The sequence below is a fragment of the Schistocerca nitens genome, chromosome 4 (assembly GCF_023898315.1).
Source record: "Schistocerca nitens isolate TAMUIC-IGC-003100 chromosome 4, iqSchNite1.1, whole genome shotgun sequence".
Taxonomy (NCBI): domain Eukaryota; kingdom Metazoa; phylum Arthropoda; class Insecta; order Orthoptera; family Acrididae; genus Schistocerca; species Schistocerca nitens.
Window position 1 is genome coordinate 921,412,144 of NC_064617.1, and position 17,758 is coordinate 921,429,901.

At 44.3% G+C, this 17,758-nt stretch overlaps 1 protein-coding gene across 2 annotated transcripts in view; it reads right to left on the minus strand.

The window, feature by feature from the left end:
- Positions 1-6,666: 6,666 nt before the first annotated feature.
- The window catches only part of LOC126253540 (F-box/LRR-repeat protein 4), a 181,884-nt gene continuing 170,792 nt past the window's right edge, over positions 6,667-17,758 (minus strand). For both annotated transcript variants that reach the window (XM_049954932.1, XM_049954933.1), the window contains exons 13-14: positions 8,198-8,316; positions 6,667-8,091 (exon numbers count right to left, since the gene is read on the minus strand). The gene's annotated coding sequence lies outside the window, so the exon portion shown is untranslated. The remainder of the gene's footprint in view (positions 8,092-8,197; positions 8,317-17,758) is intronic.

Genomic DNA, 17,758 nt, shown 5'->3' on the forward strand with positions numbered 1-17,758 from the left:
TAGTTCCATGGATCATGAATACGATATTTTGTAATGATGTGGAACGAGTCGAATCTGGTTCATTCACCATCTTGGAGAGTTTCCAGCCTCTGGCCTGGTCTGTATGGAACATAGGCCTCTCCATTGTCTTCTGTCTTGCCACTATGTCTCCGTCTTCACCTTGGTCCAGTCTTCTCCTTTCTTCCAGATGCATTCCTCTACTCCTTTCAGCCATCTGTATCTCGGTCTTCCTCTTGGTCTCTTTCCTTCCAGTTTCATCTTGTGTATCCTCCTGGGTATCCTCTTCTCCATTCTCTCAACGTGTCCATATCATCCCAGCCTTGAGTTCTCTATCTCCTCCTGTAACAGTTCCACCTTAATTAACTCTCTGATCGTCTCATTTCTTAACCTGTCTATCTTTTGTCACTACAATACTGTTTCTCAAGAATTTCATCTCACTAGCTTGTACTTTCCTTTTCTCTCTTCCATTCATAATCCAGGTTTCTGATGTATATGTCAGGATCGCGACATAGCATGACTGGTATATAACCTTTTTACTGATTTAGGTACATCCTTGCTCCATATCAGGTTTCTGACACTTTTGAAAAGCTTCTGCTTTTCTCCCCTGCTTGTTTATTTCAGTGCCTTTTTTTCCATCTTCCTGAGAAAAAAAAAACAACAAATGCAAATGTCAGGTTCGGGACATAGTATGAAGGGTATATCTGAATTTGTTTAACATTTGAAATGTGTTTTGGAGCAGATCCACGGCCTCATCAACAGAGCCCATACATCCATTTTTGGATGCAGCTGACAGGTAATGATTCTTGAACATCTCTGTTGCTTCTATAGTTTTATTAAAATGATTCCGTTATGATCGACTTCAATGATGCTGGTGTCTGAAATTTCTGCTCGTTTCTCTTTTTGTCATACCCCAACATTAGACACTAAAGGAACACCTTGTTAGTGTACCTATCCTTCCCTGTCCCTTGCCACATCTGTACTATTTGGTTGTAGTTGCTGTAGTTGATTTCACTGAGAATACCTTCAAATATGGCTGTTTTGGACCTGTCGTTTGATTTTTTCCCTCAGGATTTTTGCTTCCAAGACGCTGTTACATCAATTTAGATGTCTATTTAATTTATTTTTTCTTCTGTGTATCATGTTAATCAGTGTCATTTTCTCTTTAATTTCTCTTAGAATGTGGCTAAAATGCTTCAAATAAATGTCTTGATGGATTTTTTTCTGAATTCTATATTACGGAGGTTGTCTATTAGTAAATTACTCTTACTTTTGAGTGCTAGTTGTCTAGTCATTGGAATTCTTCTTCTAATATCCGTTATATTTCTGTTGTCATCTGTGGTATTTCCCAAGCAGCAAAATTTACATGCATTAATATTTTATTTTCTGTCTTAATGTTTGCCCTTATTTGTTTATTCAATTTATCTATCAGCATTGTTGTAGCATTTTTTGCAATTATTTTCAGTTTGTGGTTATCCAAGGCATCAGACAAAATTAGTAACATAAAGTTCATGCACTTTTCTGAATCTGATAAGACTACCACATCATCATGAAGTGGAGTATAATGCATTTGTTTACCATTAAGTTTGATCACTTTGGTACTCCTTTTCATTGTGTGTGTTGCACTTTCTATCAATAATAGAGTTTTACAACACATATTAACTTTGGTATCTTGTTGGCCAAAAGCTAACTTTCCGACAGACTTTTTGTTGTCATTCTGCGCTCAGCAATCTCCGCTATATAGCAACTTTCCATTATATTGTTACATTCCATTCTGGATTTTTTACTCAACAACTTGGATATCTAAGTATTTCTCTTAAGCTTCAGAAAATTTGGTGTGTTCACTGACTGTGTAATGCAGGCTATTTGAGTTCTCACACCCACCCGGGCAGTCTTGCAGCCAGGCCATAATGTACACGATTTTAGTCCACTGGCTAAGCAGTTGCAGCCAGGGAGGTCAAGCACGTCGTCTATGTGCAGAATGTGTTCAATCTGGACATCGGGGGGTAGTCAACCTGTGGGCAAGCTAAAGAGTGCACGGGGCAGTGTATCAAAAAGGATAGCACAATAACTGCCTGATGTAATACAAAACCAGAGTTGTGATATTCTTCTCTCAGAACTCAACTATGAAAGGGCACTGCAACTGTTCAAATGTTTCATAGTTTATTGGAAGTGTCCACCTGCGATTAACATTCTATATGAGATCTGAAGCTGATCCTCATGTGATAACAAATGAGAAAAGCAGTCAAATTAACTAAATACTGCATTGCATACATCATTTAAGAACTCATCATTAAGCCAGATTATAGCAATATGACGGATGTTCTAATACAAGCTGTTGTTCTACTCTACATATATACTCCACTAGCCACCAATCGGTGTGTGGCGGAGGGCACAATTTGCGCCAAAGCTATATCCCCACCCCTCTGTTCCACTCCGAGGGAAAAACGACTGTCTGAACGCCTCAGTACGAGCTCTTATTTCCCTTATCTTAGAATGATGATCATTACACAATTTGAAAGTTGATGGTAATAATATATGCTCTACATCCTCGGTGAAGATTGGATTTCAGAATTTAGTGAGCAGCCCCTTCTGTTTAGGGCGTCGTCTATCTGCAAGTGTGTCCCACTTCAAACTTTCTATGAGATTTGTAAAGCTCTCGCGATGGCTAAATGTACCAGTCGCGAATCTTGCCGTTCTTCTTTGGACATTCTCAATCTCTTGAATCAGACCCAACTGGTAAGGGTCCCATACAGACGAACAATACTCCAAGACTGGACGAACTAACATATTGTAAGCTATTTCCTTTGTTGATAACAGCAGAAACGCACTGTGACATGAAGCAAAGTGGCCTTGGTAGGTCGCTGGAATGAGATGGCACCACATCTGCAAACGCAAGTCACCTAATTCCTGTAAATTCCGGGGGGTGGGATGGCCTCTGACTCCACATTCAGTCACATCTCAGAAGTGTTGGTTGGTTTGGGGTATAAAGGGACCAAACTACAGGGTCATAAGTCCCCTTTTCTTCAAGCAAACAAGTCTCATGGTAACACAATTAAAAAACAAAGGAGTTGGGGGAAGCAAAAGGGCTTAAAAATAACAGGGAATTGCACCAAAAGAGAAAATGAAATAAGCGAACCAAATGGGGAAACACACTAAAAGGAAAGGCAGATGGCTTGAGCTGGCTGATCACAAGGATAAAAAAGAATGAGCCAGCCATTCTGCAGCACGCTGACATCACCAGTCTAAAAAGACAAGGCAAGAACACACATAGGGAAAAGGCAAACACCGAGGCAAACAAAATGCAAAGAAGGAGTTAAAAGGCAGGGACAATGGAGGCTTGGGAGAGAAGGCAAGACGCCCAATCTTAGTTGGTAAGATAAAAAAAAACCTCACGAATAAAACGCGAAACTAAATCGGTTGTTGAGGCATTGTCGCCTAACACCATAGGTAGGCTGCTGGAAATGTTAAAAGTTCACCGCACAGTGGCTACAATCGGGCCAGTCCAACAAGAGGTGGCCAACAGTTATATGGGAGCCACAGCGACACGGAGGCAGGTCCTTGCGATGGAGGAGATGACCATGTGTTAGCCAAGTATGGCCAATGCGGAGCCGGCAAAGGACAAGAGTCCCTGCGAGTTGCTTGCATGGATGACCGTCACACATTCGTTGTCTCCTTGATAACACAGAATTTGTTTGGGGTATGGAGGGCGCGCAATTCAGTATCCCAAATCACGAAAACTTTGCAGCGGGAGGCCGATTGGAGATCAATCTCAGACAGGCCAATCTCCAGAGTTGGTTTATGGGTAGTCTGTTTGGCGGTGGGGGGTCCTGTCAGCAAGTTCTTTGCCTAGTGGTCTGACATGTCCTGGGGTCCAAATGAAGGTAACTGAACGTCCACTGTTCCTGAGAGCATATAGGAACTCCTGGATAGTCATTATGAAGAGATGTCAAGGGAAGCACTGGTCAAGACCTTGTAGGCTGCTTAAGAAGTCACTACAGATGGCTATCAACTCTGCAGTGAAAACACTGCAGCCGTCTGGCAGTAAGTGCTGTTCAGTATGGCCAACTTGAGCTAAGCAAAGCCAACAAGGCTGTCCACCACTCATCCATCTATACAGACTATATCTGGGCCCTCAAACGAGCTGTAAGGAGAGAGACGGATTCACACCCTCCCACTGGCACGATGAAGAAGGTACTGGGCGTCATCAAACAATGCCACACACTGCCAATGCACCAGCATCCAGGGCTGATGATAATATGCCCATTTCAGTCATAGTTGCCGATGCCATGGTGTTAACATTGGCACATGCGTGGGTCGTCCGCTGCAGAGGCCTTTGGTTAGGAGTGTTAGGTATACTGTGTGTTCAGACACACTTGTACTCTGCCCAGCATTGAAATCTGATGTTGGTCACACCACAATTCGCTGCCTTTCTTATTTTACTATCCTGCCCAGTCTACAACTTCTGACATCTGTAATGAGGGGTGACTGCCCAGTCCCACAATGTCTGCACGTGTTTTCACCTTATGTTGAAGACCCTCACCACAGCTCACCTCAAATGCCTGGGCTATCACAAACTACCCTTAATCAAACTCTGACAGATCACGCGTCTTCCCCATTCTACATACAGCAAGCCCACTGATAGTATGTGCATTGTGAGTAGCTGTCTGACTAGCAGTAATTCCTTGTCAGGTGACACCACTATTGCCTGGACTGGTTTATATTGATAGTAGGTCAGTGGTCATAATGTTCTGGCTGATGAGTTTACGTTCCTAACAGAGTGTTTGAATTTGTCACAGAAAAGTTATGCATATTCATCAAAAGCTAAGACCTTTCGTTCTGTGCATTTTCAGAAAAATCACAGCCATTATTTGGATACATAACCACTCAATCACAGCTGATTGATGTGCAACATCTCTCTCTCTCTCTCTCTCTGTGTCACACACACACACTAGTTTATGAGTGGTTGCTCATGCTGGCAGTTATGTGTGAAGATGAGCAGCATGAGGCAACTAGGAAGGGAAACTAGGGAGGGACATACGGTATAGAGGACAATTTTCTCCATAGACAGATTCTGACAGTAAACATTGCTCTGATGTTAACACCTTGGCTCTGCACTTATACTTCTTTAGGCACATGCCTGGCAGCACATGCCATGCTGTTTTCTGCATTAAGAAATACAAAATTCTGTCAAGAGAGTAGAAAATGCAAAAAATCAAAGCTGAAATTATTCTGCACCAAACTGTGAGCCACTGCCAGTAAACACAATTTTATAAAAGACGATTTGGGATGAGAGGGAGATTAAGGTTTAACATCGTATTGGTCATCATGTTGTAGTGATGGCACACAATCTCAGACTGGGGAAGGGACGGCTGTGTTGTGTTTGGTGGAACCATCCCAATATTTGCAGTGTGTGAGTTAGAGAAACCACAGAAAACTTAAATCTAAATGACTGGACTGGGATTTGAATCATTGTTCACATGAATGCTCATCCAGTGTATCAACCACTACACCACTCGAGTTGGGGAGGATATGCATCATAAGCTCAGTTTCTCTTAGTTAGTGCTTCATTTCTCCAATAATATTGGGTGTCTTAACAATATAGACATCTTCTGCAAACTGAACTCCTGGTTACTTTACCTGTCTGGCCTTTACACTGGTCCTGCATATGGCAGGAAGTGTATTCCAAAGGAGGTACATCCACTTGGAAGGTGGATATGAAGATATCTGACTGTGTAGACTTCAGTGATTGAAAGCACCATGAGAAGGCATTAGGCAAGAGGAAATGTTCTGTCACTACTAGTGTTTTAGCTCCACATTCAAGAGAGCAATGAGCTGGAGCACCATCATGTAGTAGCCACATTATTTTTTGTACCAAAAAAGGCAAATCTTCCAGCACAAGAGGCAGCGTCACCCGCAGGAAGTGCAGATATGCCCAACCTATGAAGTGCTGTGCAAGGATGGCTGGTCCTATTAAGCAGTCGCCTGTAATTCCCGCCTCTGCATTGAGGCTAAACCACACTTAATGGTTTGTTGCCGTCATGCTGCAGGGAGCTCCACAGCCCACAAGTGGGTGTTGTTAAGGTTGATGATACTGACCTTCACAAATGTAGCTTAATATGTGAATAGGATGGATGACACAAATCTTAACAACATGGTAGCCTGTACAATGAACCAGCGATGAAACCATCACTGTGTAGGCAAGACTGTCTCTCATTTAGCGAAACTATCCAGCAGAGTAAATGGACTAAAATATTACAAAGTGACTTCATTTCTAAAACTAAAATATTTCTCATTATAACTCAGTTTTATTCCTTAGCGAATTCAGCAATTTTCAAATAATGCTAGACATTTTTATGTCAGATGTTTTTGTTAAAAACTGTTAATGTTTTGTAAACCAATTTTCTTATATTTGCATGACTGATCTTTTGAATTAGAGGTGATGCGAAGTATGCTGACAATAATTAATTATTATTATCAAATGTAGCTTCTGGTGACTCCTCACATCACTAAGTTGAAACTGACCACGATTTGATCCTGCGACTTCTTGGTTTCTAGGCACATACTTTACTCCTAGACCACCTGGCCCAACAGTATGACAATTATACATACCAATAAATAAGGTCATAGGTAATGAGTAGTAGCCAAATAAATACTTCAAAGCACAGCTTTAAAAGCAGAACTGCTTGATTTATACTTTTCTCTTTGTTAAATTGCATACAGTCTCTACAAAAATATACTCACAGATTTAGATATATATAATACATAAATATCACATTACTTAGACTCTGATAAAATATTTTATCAAAATGTTTTGTTAAAGATGGATGATGTGTAATGCAATTTGTACATTTTCAGAATATCTTTTTAAGTAGTTCCTTGTGGGTACACACAAACACTTGTGTGTCCAATATTAGAAACAGTCCTTTTTTTTATCATTTACGAAGAATTTACATAGCTGCATTAAATGTTACACAGAACAAAACAGTAACCAAGTAACTCTGAAAATTGTGTGACAATATTATTTGAATGTTTATTTTAACATTAAGAACCTTAAAACAAATCCTGCATGAAAACAACATCAAAATACTCACATGGCACGAATAGAAGAAATCCTGTCTTCAGTAGATTATACAAGAAATAACTGAACCTATTTTATTCAGATAACTTTCTTTAAAAAGGAGATCAATATTAGAGATTTGAAAGACTTATCACAACATACCCTCTATGTTCCAACATCACAATATTTTGTAATTTTTACAGTGGCACTGAATTACTCAGTAATATAGCTTAAGTTCCTATGTAGGCCATCTTGGGCAACATGGCAGAGACTGTCAATATTCAAATATTTTGCCAATCAGCTGTCAACTACAACAGACTTCTATGATCCAGAAAGGGAATTATACTAGAACAGAAATGTCTTCTGTACAGAATAACAATGTCACTTTGACAGTAGTTGGCATAACATTTTCTGAATGGCTACAGTGTCTTCACTACATAATAAAGCATATTACAAAAGGGCTAATGAAACATATCACAGAACTGTTCAATAAATTAACAATTCATATCTTTCAGATACACATATGTAATTGCAATAATAATTTATGAACAATATTGAAACACTATAAGAATGTCCTACTCAGTGATGCCACAAACTGTGGCAAGCTAATAACACAGAACTGGAGCGCAATGAATCTTAATATCTACAACCAAAATTAAAATTCCTTGTTCAAACAACAAAGGGATTACAAGTAAAAGAATTACATGAAGGTAATGAAGATAGTAAGAGATTACCAAAGATAAATATGCATACTGCATAAGCTGTCACAAATTGTTGAAAACAGAAGTGCTCTATACTTCTTGCAACATACATATTCATCACTGACTGCTGAATGTGTCTGTGTTTTAAATTCTTATTACAACTACTGAAAACAAGGGTGGTTTCTTAAAGCTTGCTGACAATATTTATAAGTATCTGCTAAGTGGTGGTGGACGTGATTCCAGTGAAAGTGACTGTTTCTAATCTTCATAATGTTCTAGGAAGTCTAAAATGTTCTGGAATTCTTAATGGAATCTGGACAGTCCAATCAGAACCTGGAACAAAGAATTCATTACTGCAAGGAAGCCTCATTCAGCATCACAGAATACATATGGATAATAAAGCAAAGAATTAATACTAATCACGAGCATGACCACATACCAGTCACCTGCACGACTCAGTATTTAGTGTCTTGTTACATTAATATCAGTGTAGATACATTACTTCTTGCACTCGGTAAAGACACAGTGGACCCGCATCATCGAACATTCTTGAATGACCTGGAAAAAGAAATGATTGGGAATTCAAGTCAGGGAACACAGAAACATCACACAGTCCCAATGTCCAGCCACAGAGGAGCATTCCCCTCGTAACTCAGTACTACCCAGGACTGGAGCAACTGAATTACACTCTCTGCCAGGATTTCGACTACCTCTCGTTGTGCCCTGAAATGAGGAATGTCCTGCCCACTATACTTTCTACCCATCCCACAGTCCCACCGTCTACCAAACCTACACAATATACTCGTCAATCCCTACACAACCTCTCTTACCAACCCCTTACCTCATTCAGGGTTGTCACAAGTTTCCCCAAGTGAAATTCCCCGATTTCCAGAAATGCTTTAGCATTTTTCCCTAACAAATTCTGAGATCTCAAGGGAAAGTAAAGATAAAAGTTAAAAAAAATTAAGACTCCCCCATTTTGTTCAGTTTTGTTTTAGGGTGCAAAAACAACTAGGGTCATGTAAGCCCATGTCAAAACTGTGCAACATGAAGACGAAGACGAAGAGAGGAGTTAAAAAGACTGTCAATCCCCAATGATGGAAGAGAAGGCAGGTAAAAACAGGGCCATGGTGAAAGGTCTATAAAACACGCAAAAGAGAAATGGAGGTCCATAAATAAAAATTAAATGGCCTTTGCCATACTGTTATGAAGGCTAAAAAGTAAAACACAATCAACAGCCCACGTGTTGTTCGCTAAAACTGCCAATAACTCAGACTGCAAATGCAAGCAGGAACATAAACAGTTAAAAAATGGGCATGCCCTCCAGAAATGGTGGACAGTTATAGGTTGGGCACAATGTGCACAAAGTGGTGGGGGAGCACCACTTAACAAAAGGCGATGGCAAAAATGGTACTGCCCAATACGCACCCTAGTTAAAATGACCTCCTCGCAGTGGGACAGCTGAGAGGAGGTCATCCAAGCCACTGGGAGAGGCTTAATAACCCGCAGCTTATTCCCATGAAGGGAGGACCTGTGGCGATGCCAAAGCGACACCACCTCCTGACAGACAGGATGCAGAGATCATCAGAGGGAATGTAAGAACTAGTGGGCTCAAGTACAAGGACTGCAGCCTTGACAGCAACGTCAGAAACCTCGTTTCCTGTCAGACCAACATAACCGGGAATCTACATGAACATCACAGTGGCTCCATCAAGAATGAGAAATTGAAAGCTTTCTTGGACCCGTTGCACTAAGGGATGGACGGTGTAGAGAGCAGAGAGGTTTCGAACGTCGCCGTTCAAAGCCTCTCTGCTCCACAGATGACACAATTGAAAACACTGTGTCACCGTGTGTACTCCATGGCCTCATACGGGGCGAGGAGCTTTGCTGTAAATACTGAGCATTGTGTCGGAAGCTGAGACCGAAAAATGTCGGTGCCAATAAAGAAGGCACATCTGACACCACAGTCAGTCCGAGGGCCATCAGTGTACACAAAGGTACTATCACACAGTTCTATGTGAAGATCATGAAACTGAAGTTGATAGAGTGATACTGGTGTAGTGTCCTTAGGAAGCAAATGAAGGCCAAGGTGAACATGGGCTGCCACAAGAAGCCAAGATGGTGAAGGGTTCACACCAACCGGGAAAACTGCAGGGAGCGTGAAGTTAATAGGCTGGAGCAAGAGCTGAAAGCAAACTGCAGGAGGAAATAGAGAAGAGGGATGCGCCCCGTATTGGCGATCGAAGGAATCATCAAAGGAGGAGGTACAGAGTAGGTGACCACACATGGCAGACAAACGGCATACATATCTACTGAGGAGAAAGACAACTCCTGCATACAGACTCTAAACAGGGCTACTGTAAAAGGCACCAGTGGCCAAACGGATGCCACGATGGTAGCTAGTATTGAGACGGCGTAAGAGAGACAGACATGCAGATGCATAAACAAAGAACCCATAGTCTAGTTTCAAATGGACAAGCAAGACCAAGAGAGTTTCCTATCAAGCAAGATCCCGAAGAATTCCGTAGTTTCAATGAATGGAAGAGCAAACAAGCCCATGATGTAAAGATGGTGGGAGAAACCAACTGCGCTGCCAGAAATTCATACAAATGGTTTTGTCAGTGGAAAAACAAAAGCCATTGTCGATGGTCCATGAGTAAAGACGATTGAGACATCGCTGGATACGCTGCTCAATGAGACAGGTCTGTGAAGAAATGCAATAGATGACAAAATCTTCAACAAAAAGGCAGCCGGAGATGACGGGTGAGAGACAGGCCATTATAGGGTTAATAGCGATAGCAAAGAGGACGACACTCAGAACAGAACCTTGAGGCACACTGTTTTCCTGGATAAAGGTGCCTGACAAAGGAGAAAACCTTGAAAACTCTGTCTTTTAAAAATTCCTCTACGAAACGGGGCAGGTGGCCACAAATTCCCATGTGTAGAGAGTTTGGAGGATACCAGTCTTCCAGCAAGTGTTGTAGGCTTTCTCCAAATCGAAAAACAATGCCTGGTCTGGGATTTCCACAGAAAACCATTAATGACATGGGTCAACAAAGTAAATGGTGGTCAACTGCAGAACGGTGCGCTCAAAATCTACACTGTGCAGTGGTCAGTAAATTGCAAGACTCAAGCCACCATACCAACCGGGCTGAACCATATGCTCCTCAAACGCAAACACAGCTCGTGAGAGATGGGGTGGTAGCTAGAAGGAAGATGTTTGTCCTCACCAGGCTTAGGTATGTGTATGACAGTAGCTTCACACCAGCATCTGGAAAACGTGCCCTCTGCCCAGATGTGGTTAAATGTATGAAGAATAAACTGCTGGCCCATGAGAGAAAGTTGCTGCAACACCTGAATGTGAACAGCATCTGGCTCTGTGGCAGAGGATCAGGATGAAGTGAGAGCGTGGTCTGGCTCCCTCATAGTAAAGGCAGCATTGTAATAACACTAACGGTTCTGACAAGAGAAGGGTATCGCCCGAGCCTACTCCACTCGGTTTCAGTGGAGGAAGGCAGGTGATAGTGGGAGGAGCTCAAAATTTCTGCAAAATGGTGGCACAAGGTGTTGGAGATAGCAATAGGGTCCACGGTAACGTCGTCTGCTACTCTCAGGCCAGAAATTGGGGAATGGATCTTGGTCCCAGAGAGCGTTCAGGCATTAGCCCACAAGACGGAAGAGGGGATGGAACTGTTAAAAAAACTAGTGAATGAAATCCAGCTAGCTTTTTTGTTATCCTGAAGAATGGGACAACACTATGCATGCATCTATTTATAGTGAATACCATCGTAGGATGATGGTTAAAAACACGGAGAGCACATCTCTGTGAGCAAATTGCGTCGTGGCACGCCTCAGTCCACCAAGGGACCAGGACATGGAGTGGTAAAGAGGAAGTGTGATGGTAAGGATAACATTTGTAAGATATTCCACCTGGTCATCGTAACTGGGGAAATCATGTTCATCGAAGGTCGTCAGTGTGCACGGAGATGAGGTAGGAGTCAGCAAACAGAGAGCTCACGGGAAATGGTCACTCAAGTAGGTGCCAGAAAGAGCAGACCACTCGAGATGATGGGCAAGATGGGCAGTGCAGAAGGATAGGTCCAAATGGGAACAGGTGTGCAAGGAGTCAGAAAGGAAAGTGAGTGCTCCAGTGCTAAGGCAGAAGAGGTTGAGTTGATTAAGAAGACCAGCCAAGAGGGCACCTCTCAGACAGGTTCTGGGAGAGCGCCAAATGGGGTGGTGTGCATTAAAGTCACCGGGCAGCAGAAATGGGTGAGGTAGCTGCCCAATAAGCTGGAGGAAGTTGGCCCTTGTGGCGGACGGAAGTAACTGGTACAAAGGGAAAAGGTCAAGTGAGGAAGGAAAAGGTGAATGTTCCATTCAAGGAGAGTCAAGATGAGGAAAAAATGAAGGGGTGTCACCTTGGCGGCTGCCGAGTGCCAACCTGTGAAGACTCGCTGCTACAGGGCACAGAGGCAGGAGGATCCTGCTCCATGAGGTCCACAGAAGCATTGGCTTTCTTCTGTTGTTGGCCTACAGAGTCTAATGCACAAAAAGAGTTGGTGATGTGCACCGGCGACATGGAGGACAGCCGGGCAAAGGTATCATATGGCGACACCACTGAAGACGATATTCAAGTCGGTGAAGGAGAAGACCATTTGCCTTTATTGGACTTCTTCAAGCCTTTCCAGTTAGCAGAGGAAGACTCAAGTGTTGGTTGGCTGTAGGGACGTATGAAGTCTTCACGGAAGTAGTCCTTTTGTCCTTTCTGCCCTCCTGGTTGTGTACCTGGTGACGTTGCCCGTGAGGCGAGAGTTTGATGGCTTGTTGCACAGTTGGACAAAGGGTCTGCAATGCTACCATGACACTGGGTGACATGTCTACGAAACCTAAACGGAATGAGGCTAACAATTCAAAGTCCAGAGCTGAATTTGAGGTCACATGTCTGCATGGCCATGTCCTTCATGGAGTGAGATGTAGCAAGAACATTATTGTAAGTGCCAGACAGAAGAAAAGAGGGTTTGTGACTAGCCAGTAACTTGTGAGCGACCAGGTAAGGAACTTTTTCCTTTACCTGGATCTCCTGGGCGTCTGCTCATGTAATGAACTGTTTTTAGATGGAGAAAACAAGGCAAATGGTATATGTGTTTCATTAAGACCACTGTTGTTATTTTACTTCAATAAAACAAAACACTACGGGTGACCACCAATAAAATGTTGGTACTACTATGTTCTTATTGTCAGTTATTAGTCACTGTGTTATACCTATTATTTTACAGGTATTTAGTGATTTTTCTTTCGAGAAATATATGAGTACATAGCGTACAAGCTGCCAGTGACTGCCATAATTTTCTTCTTCTTATCATCCATACTTTCTAATATATAAATTCTTTTCTAAGTGCCAAAGTGTACTAGAATAAATAAAATATCTATAAAACGAAGCACTAGCGTTGAGACAGTCGCAATTCCTGAAATCCATTATCCATGACCTCTTGCCTGCCAAGGAACACTGCAGTCCTGGGTCCTTGGATAAACCATGAAAATCCGCCACCTTATGCCACACACAAACAGACCCGGACTGCAGACAGATTGGTGAGACTACATCCCATGGTCAGGGCTTGCACATTAGTGGGAAACGACGGGCTTCAGATCAGCAGGCCCTATCCATTACAGGTACCCATAGATATAGTAGTAGTAGTAGTAGTAGTAGTAGTAGTAGTAGTAGTAGAGGGGTTTTGTGGGCGCACGACAGCAAGGTCTTCAGCGCCCGTTCAGTATCGTAGTGAGACGGGTGTCAAAAAAAAAAAAAACCTCAGAACATTTACATAAAACGGAACATAAAACATGGGGAACAATCATTGAAAAATATGTGCTCACCCACACCGAAGCGTGGGATGAAGCAGGGCGTCAGCAGTAAAACATGGACAACACAGGAAGAAAATGGTAGAGGGAGCTAAAACAATTTAGCAGATGGAAGTGGCTGGCTGACCGCAAAGAAAAAAGGGAGGAGTCAGCCACTCTGCAATACACTAAAACCTCCAGCCTAAAAGTTTAGGCCAGAGTCCAGACACATCACAAAACTTAAAAACCCTAGACACACACGTCTCATCGTTAGCTAAAACACAAGGCAGATCCCCATCAACTTGTGCTTCTGCCCTTGCATCATGGTATAAAATGCAGTCTGTTAAAATGTGCCAGACAGAGATGTGCACACCACAAGCATCACAAAACGGAGGATCCTCCCGCCGTAATAAATAGCTATGTGTCAGAGGACAGTGCCCGATCCGAAGACGTGTGAGGGCCACCTCTTCCCGCCTGAGCAACCGGCAGGAGGAACGCCACGGCCGAGTGGTTGACTTTACCGACCGCAGTTTATTGGCCGTCACCGCCAGCCATTCGTCCTCCCACAACTCCATGCACTTCCTGTGGAGTGCAGCGATGACTGACTGCAGGGGATAGGACACTGGACCACATCCTGCTCTCTGCAGGCCTCCTTGGCAGCCCGATCAGCCTGTTCATTGCCCCATATGCCGACATGACCAGGCACCCAGCAGGAGGATACCTCTTTGCCCCGCTGTTGGAGCAAGTACAGTTGGTCATGTATCAGCTGGACCATCTCCTCAGTCGGGTATAGGTTCTGCAGTGATTGTAAGGCACTAAGAGAATCGGAGCAGAGAAGAAATCGATCGCCCCGAACACGATGCATCTGCTCCAGTGCCTTCAGGATCGCGTGGAGTTCCGCTGCGAAAACGGTATATTCAGCAGGGAGGCGAATCCGGGTAACATGATCACGGAACACCACAGAACAGCCAAGGAAAGTCTCCTGTTTGCAACCATCAGTATAAACGACAGTGAAACCGTGATGCACATCTCAAATGTTAAAAAACAGAGATTGGAACGTAAAATCTGGTGTGCCATCTTTCTTAAAATTAGTCAAATCTAAAATAAGTTTGGGTCTCCGGAGGAGCCAAGGTGGAGATCTGCTCCAACCGCGACGTAAAACATGAAGACCAGCCATAGACATCGCACCGAGGCAATCCTGTGCGCGAATCCCATAGGGCTGCATCGCACGTTGCCAGTTATGAAACAATCGTGCCAGAGGAGGCTGAGCAACGGTATGGTATGCAGGGGTATATGGTGTGGACAAAGTTTTATATGCCTGGCGCACTGTAAGTAGCCGTCGCCGCATATGAAGTGGCAGTTCACCAGCCTCTGCACAGAGGCTTGGTATGGGGCTAGTTCGGAATGCCCCAGTGGCCAACCGAAGCCCTTCATGGTGCACAACGTCCAACAACTTTAAGTAAGAAGGCCTCGCTGACCCATACACCGTGCACCCATAATCGAGCCGAGATCGCACAAACGCCCTGTAAAACTGGAGCAGACAAGTCCTGTCAGCTCCCCATGTACTGTGGCTAAGACATTTTAAAATACTTAAAGCCTTAAGTGACCGCCATTTCAGGTCTTTAAGATGAGGTAACCACGTGAGATTCGAGTCAAAAATGAGCCCCAGAAATCTCACCGTGTCTTTAAAAGTAAGAATAGTGTCCCTCATCCTCAACTCAGGAAAGGTTAAAATCGAACGAGAACGGTTAAAAAGAACACATACAGACTTCTCGGTGGAAAACTTAAAACCACTCTTCTGCGCCCAGTCATCCAAACGCCTAATCGTAAGTTGCAACTGACGAGTTGTCGTTGCAAGGCTTGAAGAAGAGCAAAACAAAGAGAAATCATCCATAAACAAAGAACACTGGACAGGGCTTTTCACTATGGACGTAATGCTATTAATAGCGATGGCAAAGAGAGCCACACTTAAAACGCTACCCTGAGGGACACCGTTCTCCTGCGCAAAGCGATCAGACAGGACATCACCAATTCGGTATCTAAAATATCGTGGCGAGAGGAAAGACTGAATAAAAAGAGGAAGACAACCACGAAAACCCCATTCGTGAAGCTGCTCCAGGATGAGACGCCTCCAAGTGGTATCGTAGGCCTTCTCGATGTCAAAAAATACACCTAGAAGGTGATGACGGCGTAGGAAAGCTTGTTGTATTGCCGCCTCCAGGAGGGCAACGTTATCGAAGGTGGAACGAAACCTCCTGAACCCACACTGAAAGCGACTAAGGAGTTGCCGGGATTGTAACATCCAGACAAGGCGGCGGTTGACCATCCGCTCCAAGGTCTTCCCTATGCAACTAGTGAGGGCAACACTACGGTAGCTACTTGGGCTCGTGCGGTCTTTCCCAGGTTTTAAAAAAGGGATTAAAACTGCCTCACGCCACGCGTCAGGAAAGCGACCCGACGCCCAAATGGCATTAAAAAGTGCGAGGAGGATATCCCTGTTGCGCATTGTGAGGTGCCATAGCATACTGTAATGGATCCTGTCGTGACCAGGGGATGTGTCACGAGCTCCAGACAATGCAGAATCCAGCTCCCACATAGAAAATGGGCAGTTGTAAATTTCATGAGAAGTGGACTGGAAGTCCAGACTACATCTCTCAGCAACGGCTCTATGGCGCTGGAAACCTGGATCCTGACTGGTTGTTGCAGTAACTGTGGCAAAATACGCTGCCATAGTCTGGGCAATGTCTCGCGGATCCGTGTGGAGAGTGCCGTTATTCATTACAGCAGCTATGAGGCACCTCCCTCCTCTGCCAGAAATTCTCCTGATGGTCTCCCACACAATGGAACTGTTGGTGGAACGATTAATGGTGTTCAGGAACTGTTGCCATGACCTCTTCTTGCTCTCACGAATAATGCGGCGACATCTTGCCCTCGCCACCCGAAAGGCTGCAAGATTCTCAGCAGTCAGCCGAGACTTGAACCGACGCAGAGCTGCACGCCTCGTCCTGATTGCAGAGCGGCATTCGGCACTCCACCAAGGCACAGGTGGCCTCTTCCGGTGGCCGGTGGCCTGTGGTCTGTGGAATGGATGTTGCAGTGGCGTGGTGGACCGTTTTGGTAATATGATCCACCCACACCTCAACATTCGCACAGTGTTCGAATTGGGCCAACTGGCTATAAAGTGTCCAGTCAGCTCCACTGAGCACCCATCGTGGTGGTCTCTTTTCGGGGCCCAGACCATCTGGCAGGTGAATCCAGATTGGGAAATGATCACTGCCGTGCAGGTCAGCGACTACTTCCCAGTGAGCACTGGGGGCAAGAGCTGGAGAGCAAAGCGAGAGATCAATGGCAGAGAACGACCCAGTCGCTGTGCAGAAATGAGTACTCTGTCCTCCATTGAGCAAGTAGGCGCAGGATGACAGGAGAAGCCTCTCAATTGCTCTACCCCTGGGGCAGGTAATTGCAGAGCCCCAAAGCACATTGTGGGCATTAAAATCACCATAAAATAATGAAAAGCTGGGGGAGCTGTGTAAGAAGGTCGGTGAGGGCCACTTCATCAAGTGCATCATGTGGGGGCAAGTAAAGCGAGCATACAGTCAATGGATGACGCACGTGCACAGACACAGCGACGGCCTGTAAAGTCGTCTTAAGTGAGAGAGGTGAGGAGGGGCAGTCCGTGCTGACGAAAATACCTACGCCTCCTCTAGCTCTCTCTCCACGCAGGTCGTCCTTTTTGTGGAGTGTATAGCCTCGTATCTCAGGGGAGTTTGATGGATGGAAATAAGTCTCCTGGAGACAGAGACACAGTGGTCTACCCTGCGATAGTAGACGAAGTTCCTCTACATGCGTCCTGAACCCTTGCAAGTTCCACTGAAGTATGGGAACCATCTATGATGGGGGTAGCACCTTCATCCTGTCTCTCCGACGGGGCGGGGAGACTGCAGCAGGTGGAGGGGCAGGCGTGGGGCGAGATGATTTCCCCACACATACATCGGATTCCATCAACTCTGGGGAAGAGTCAGATGAAGCCTCACGGAAAACAACATCTGCATGGTCAGACGGTTTACTACGGGATTTGACCCGCTGTTGCTGCTGTATGGGAGCTTTCTGCAGTTTGGTGGGCTTTGGGGGAGCTGATGTGGGAGTGGTAATGGCTGTA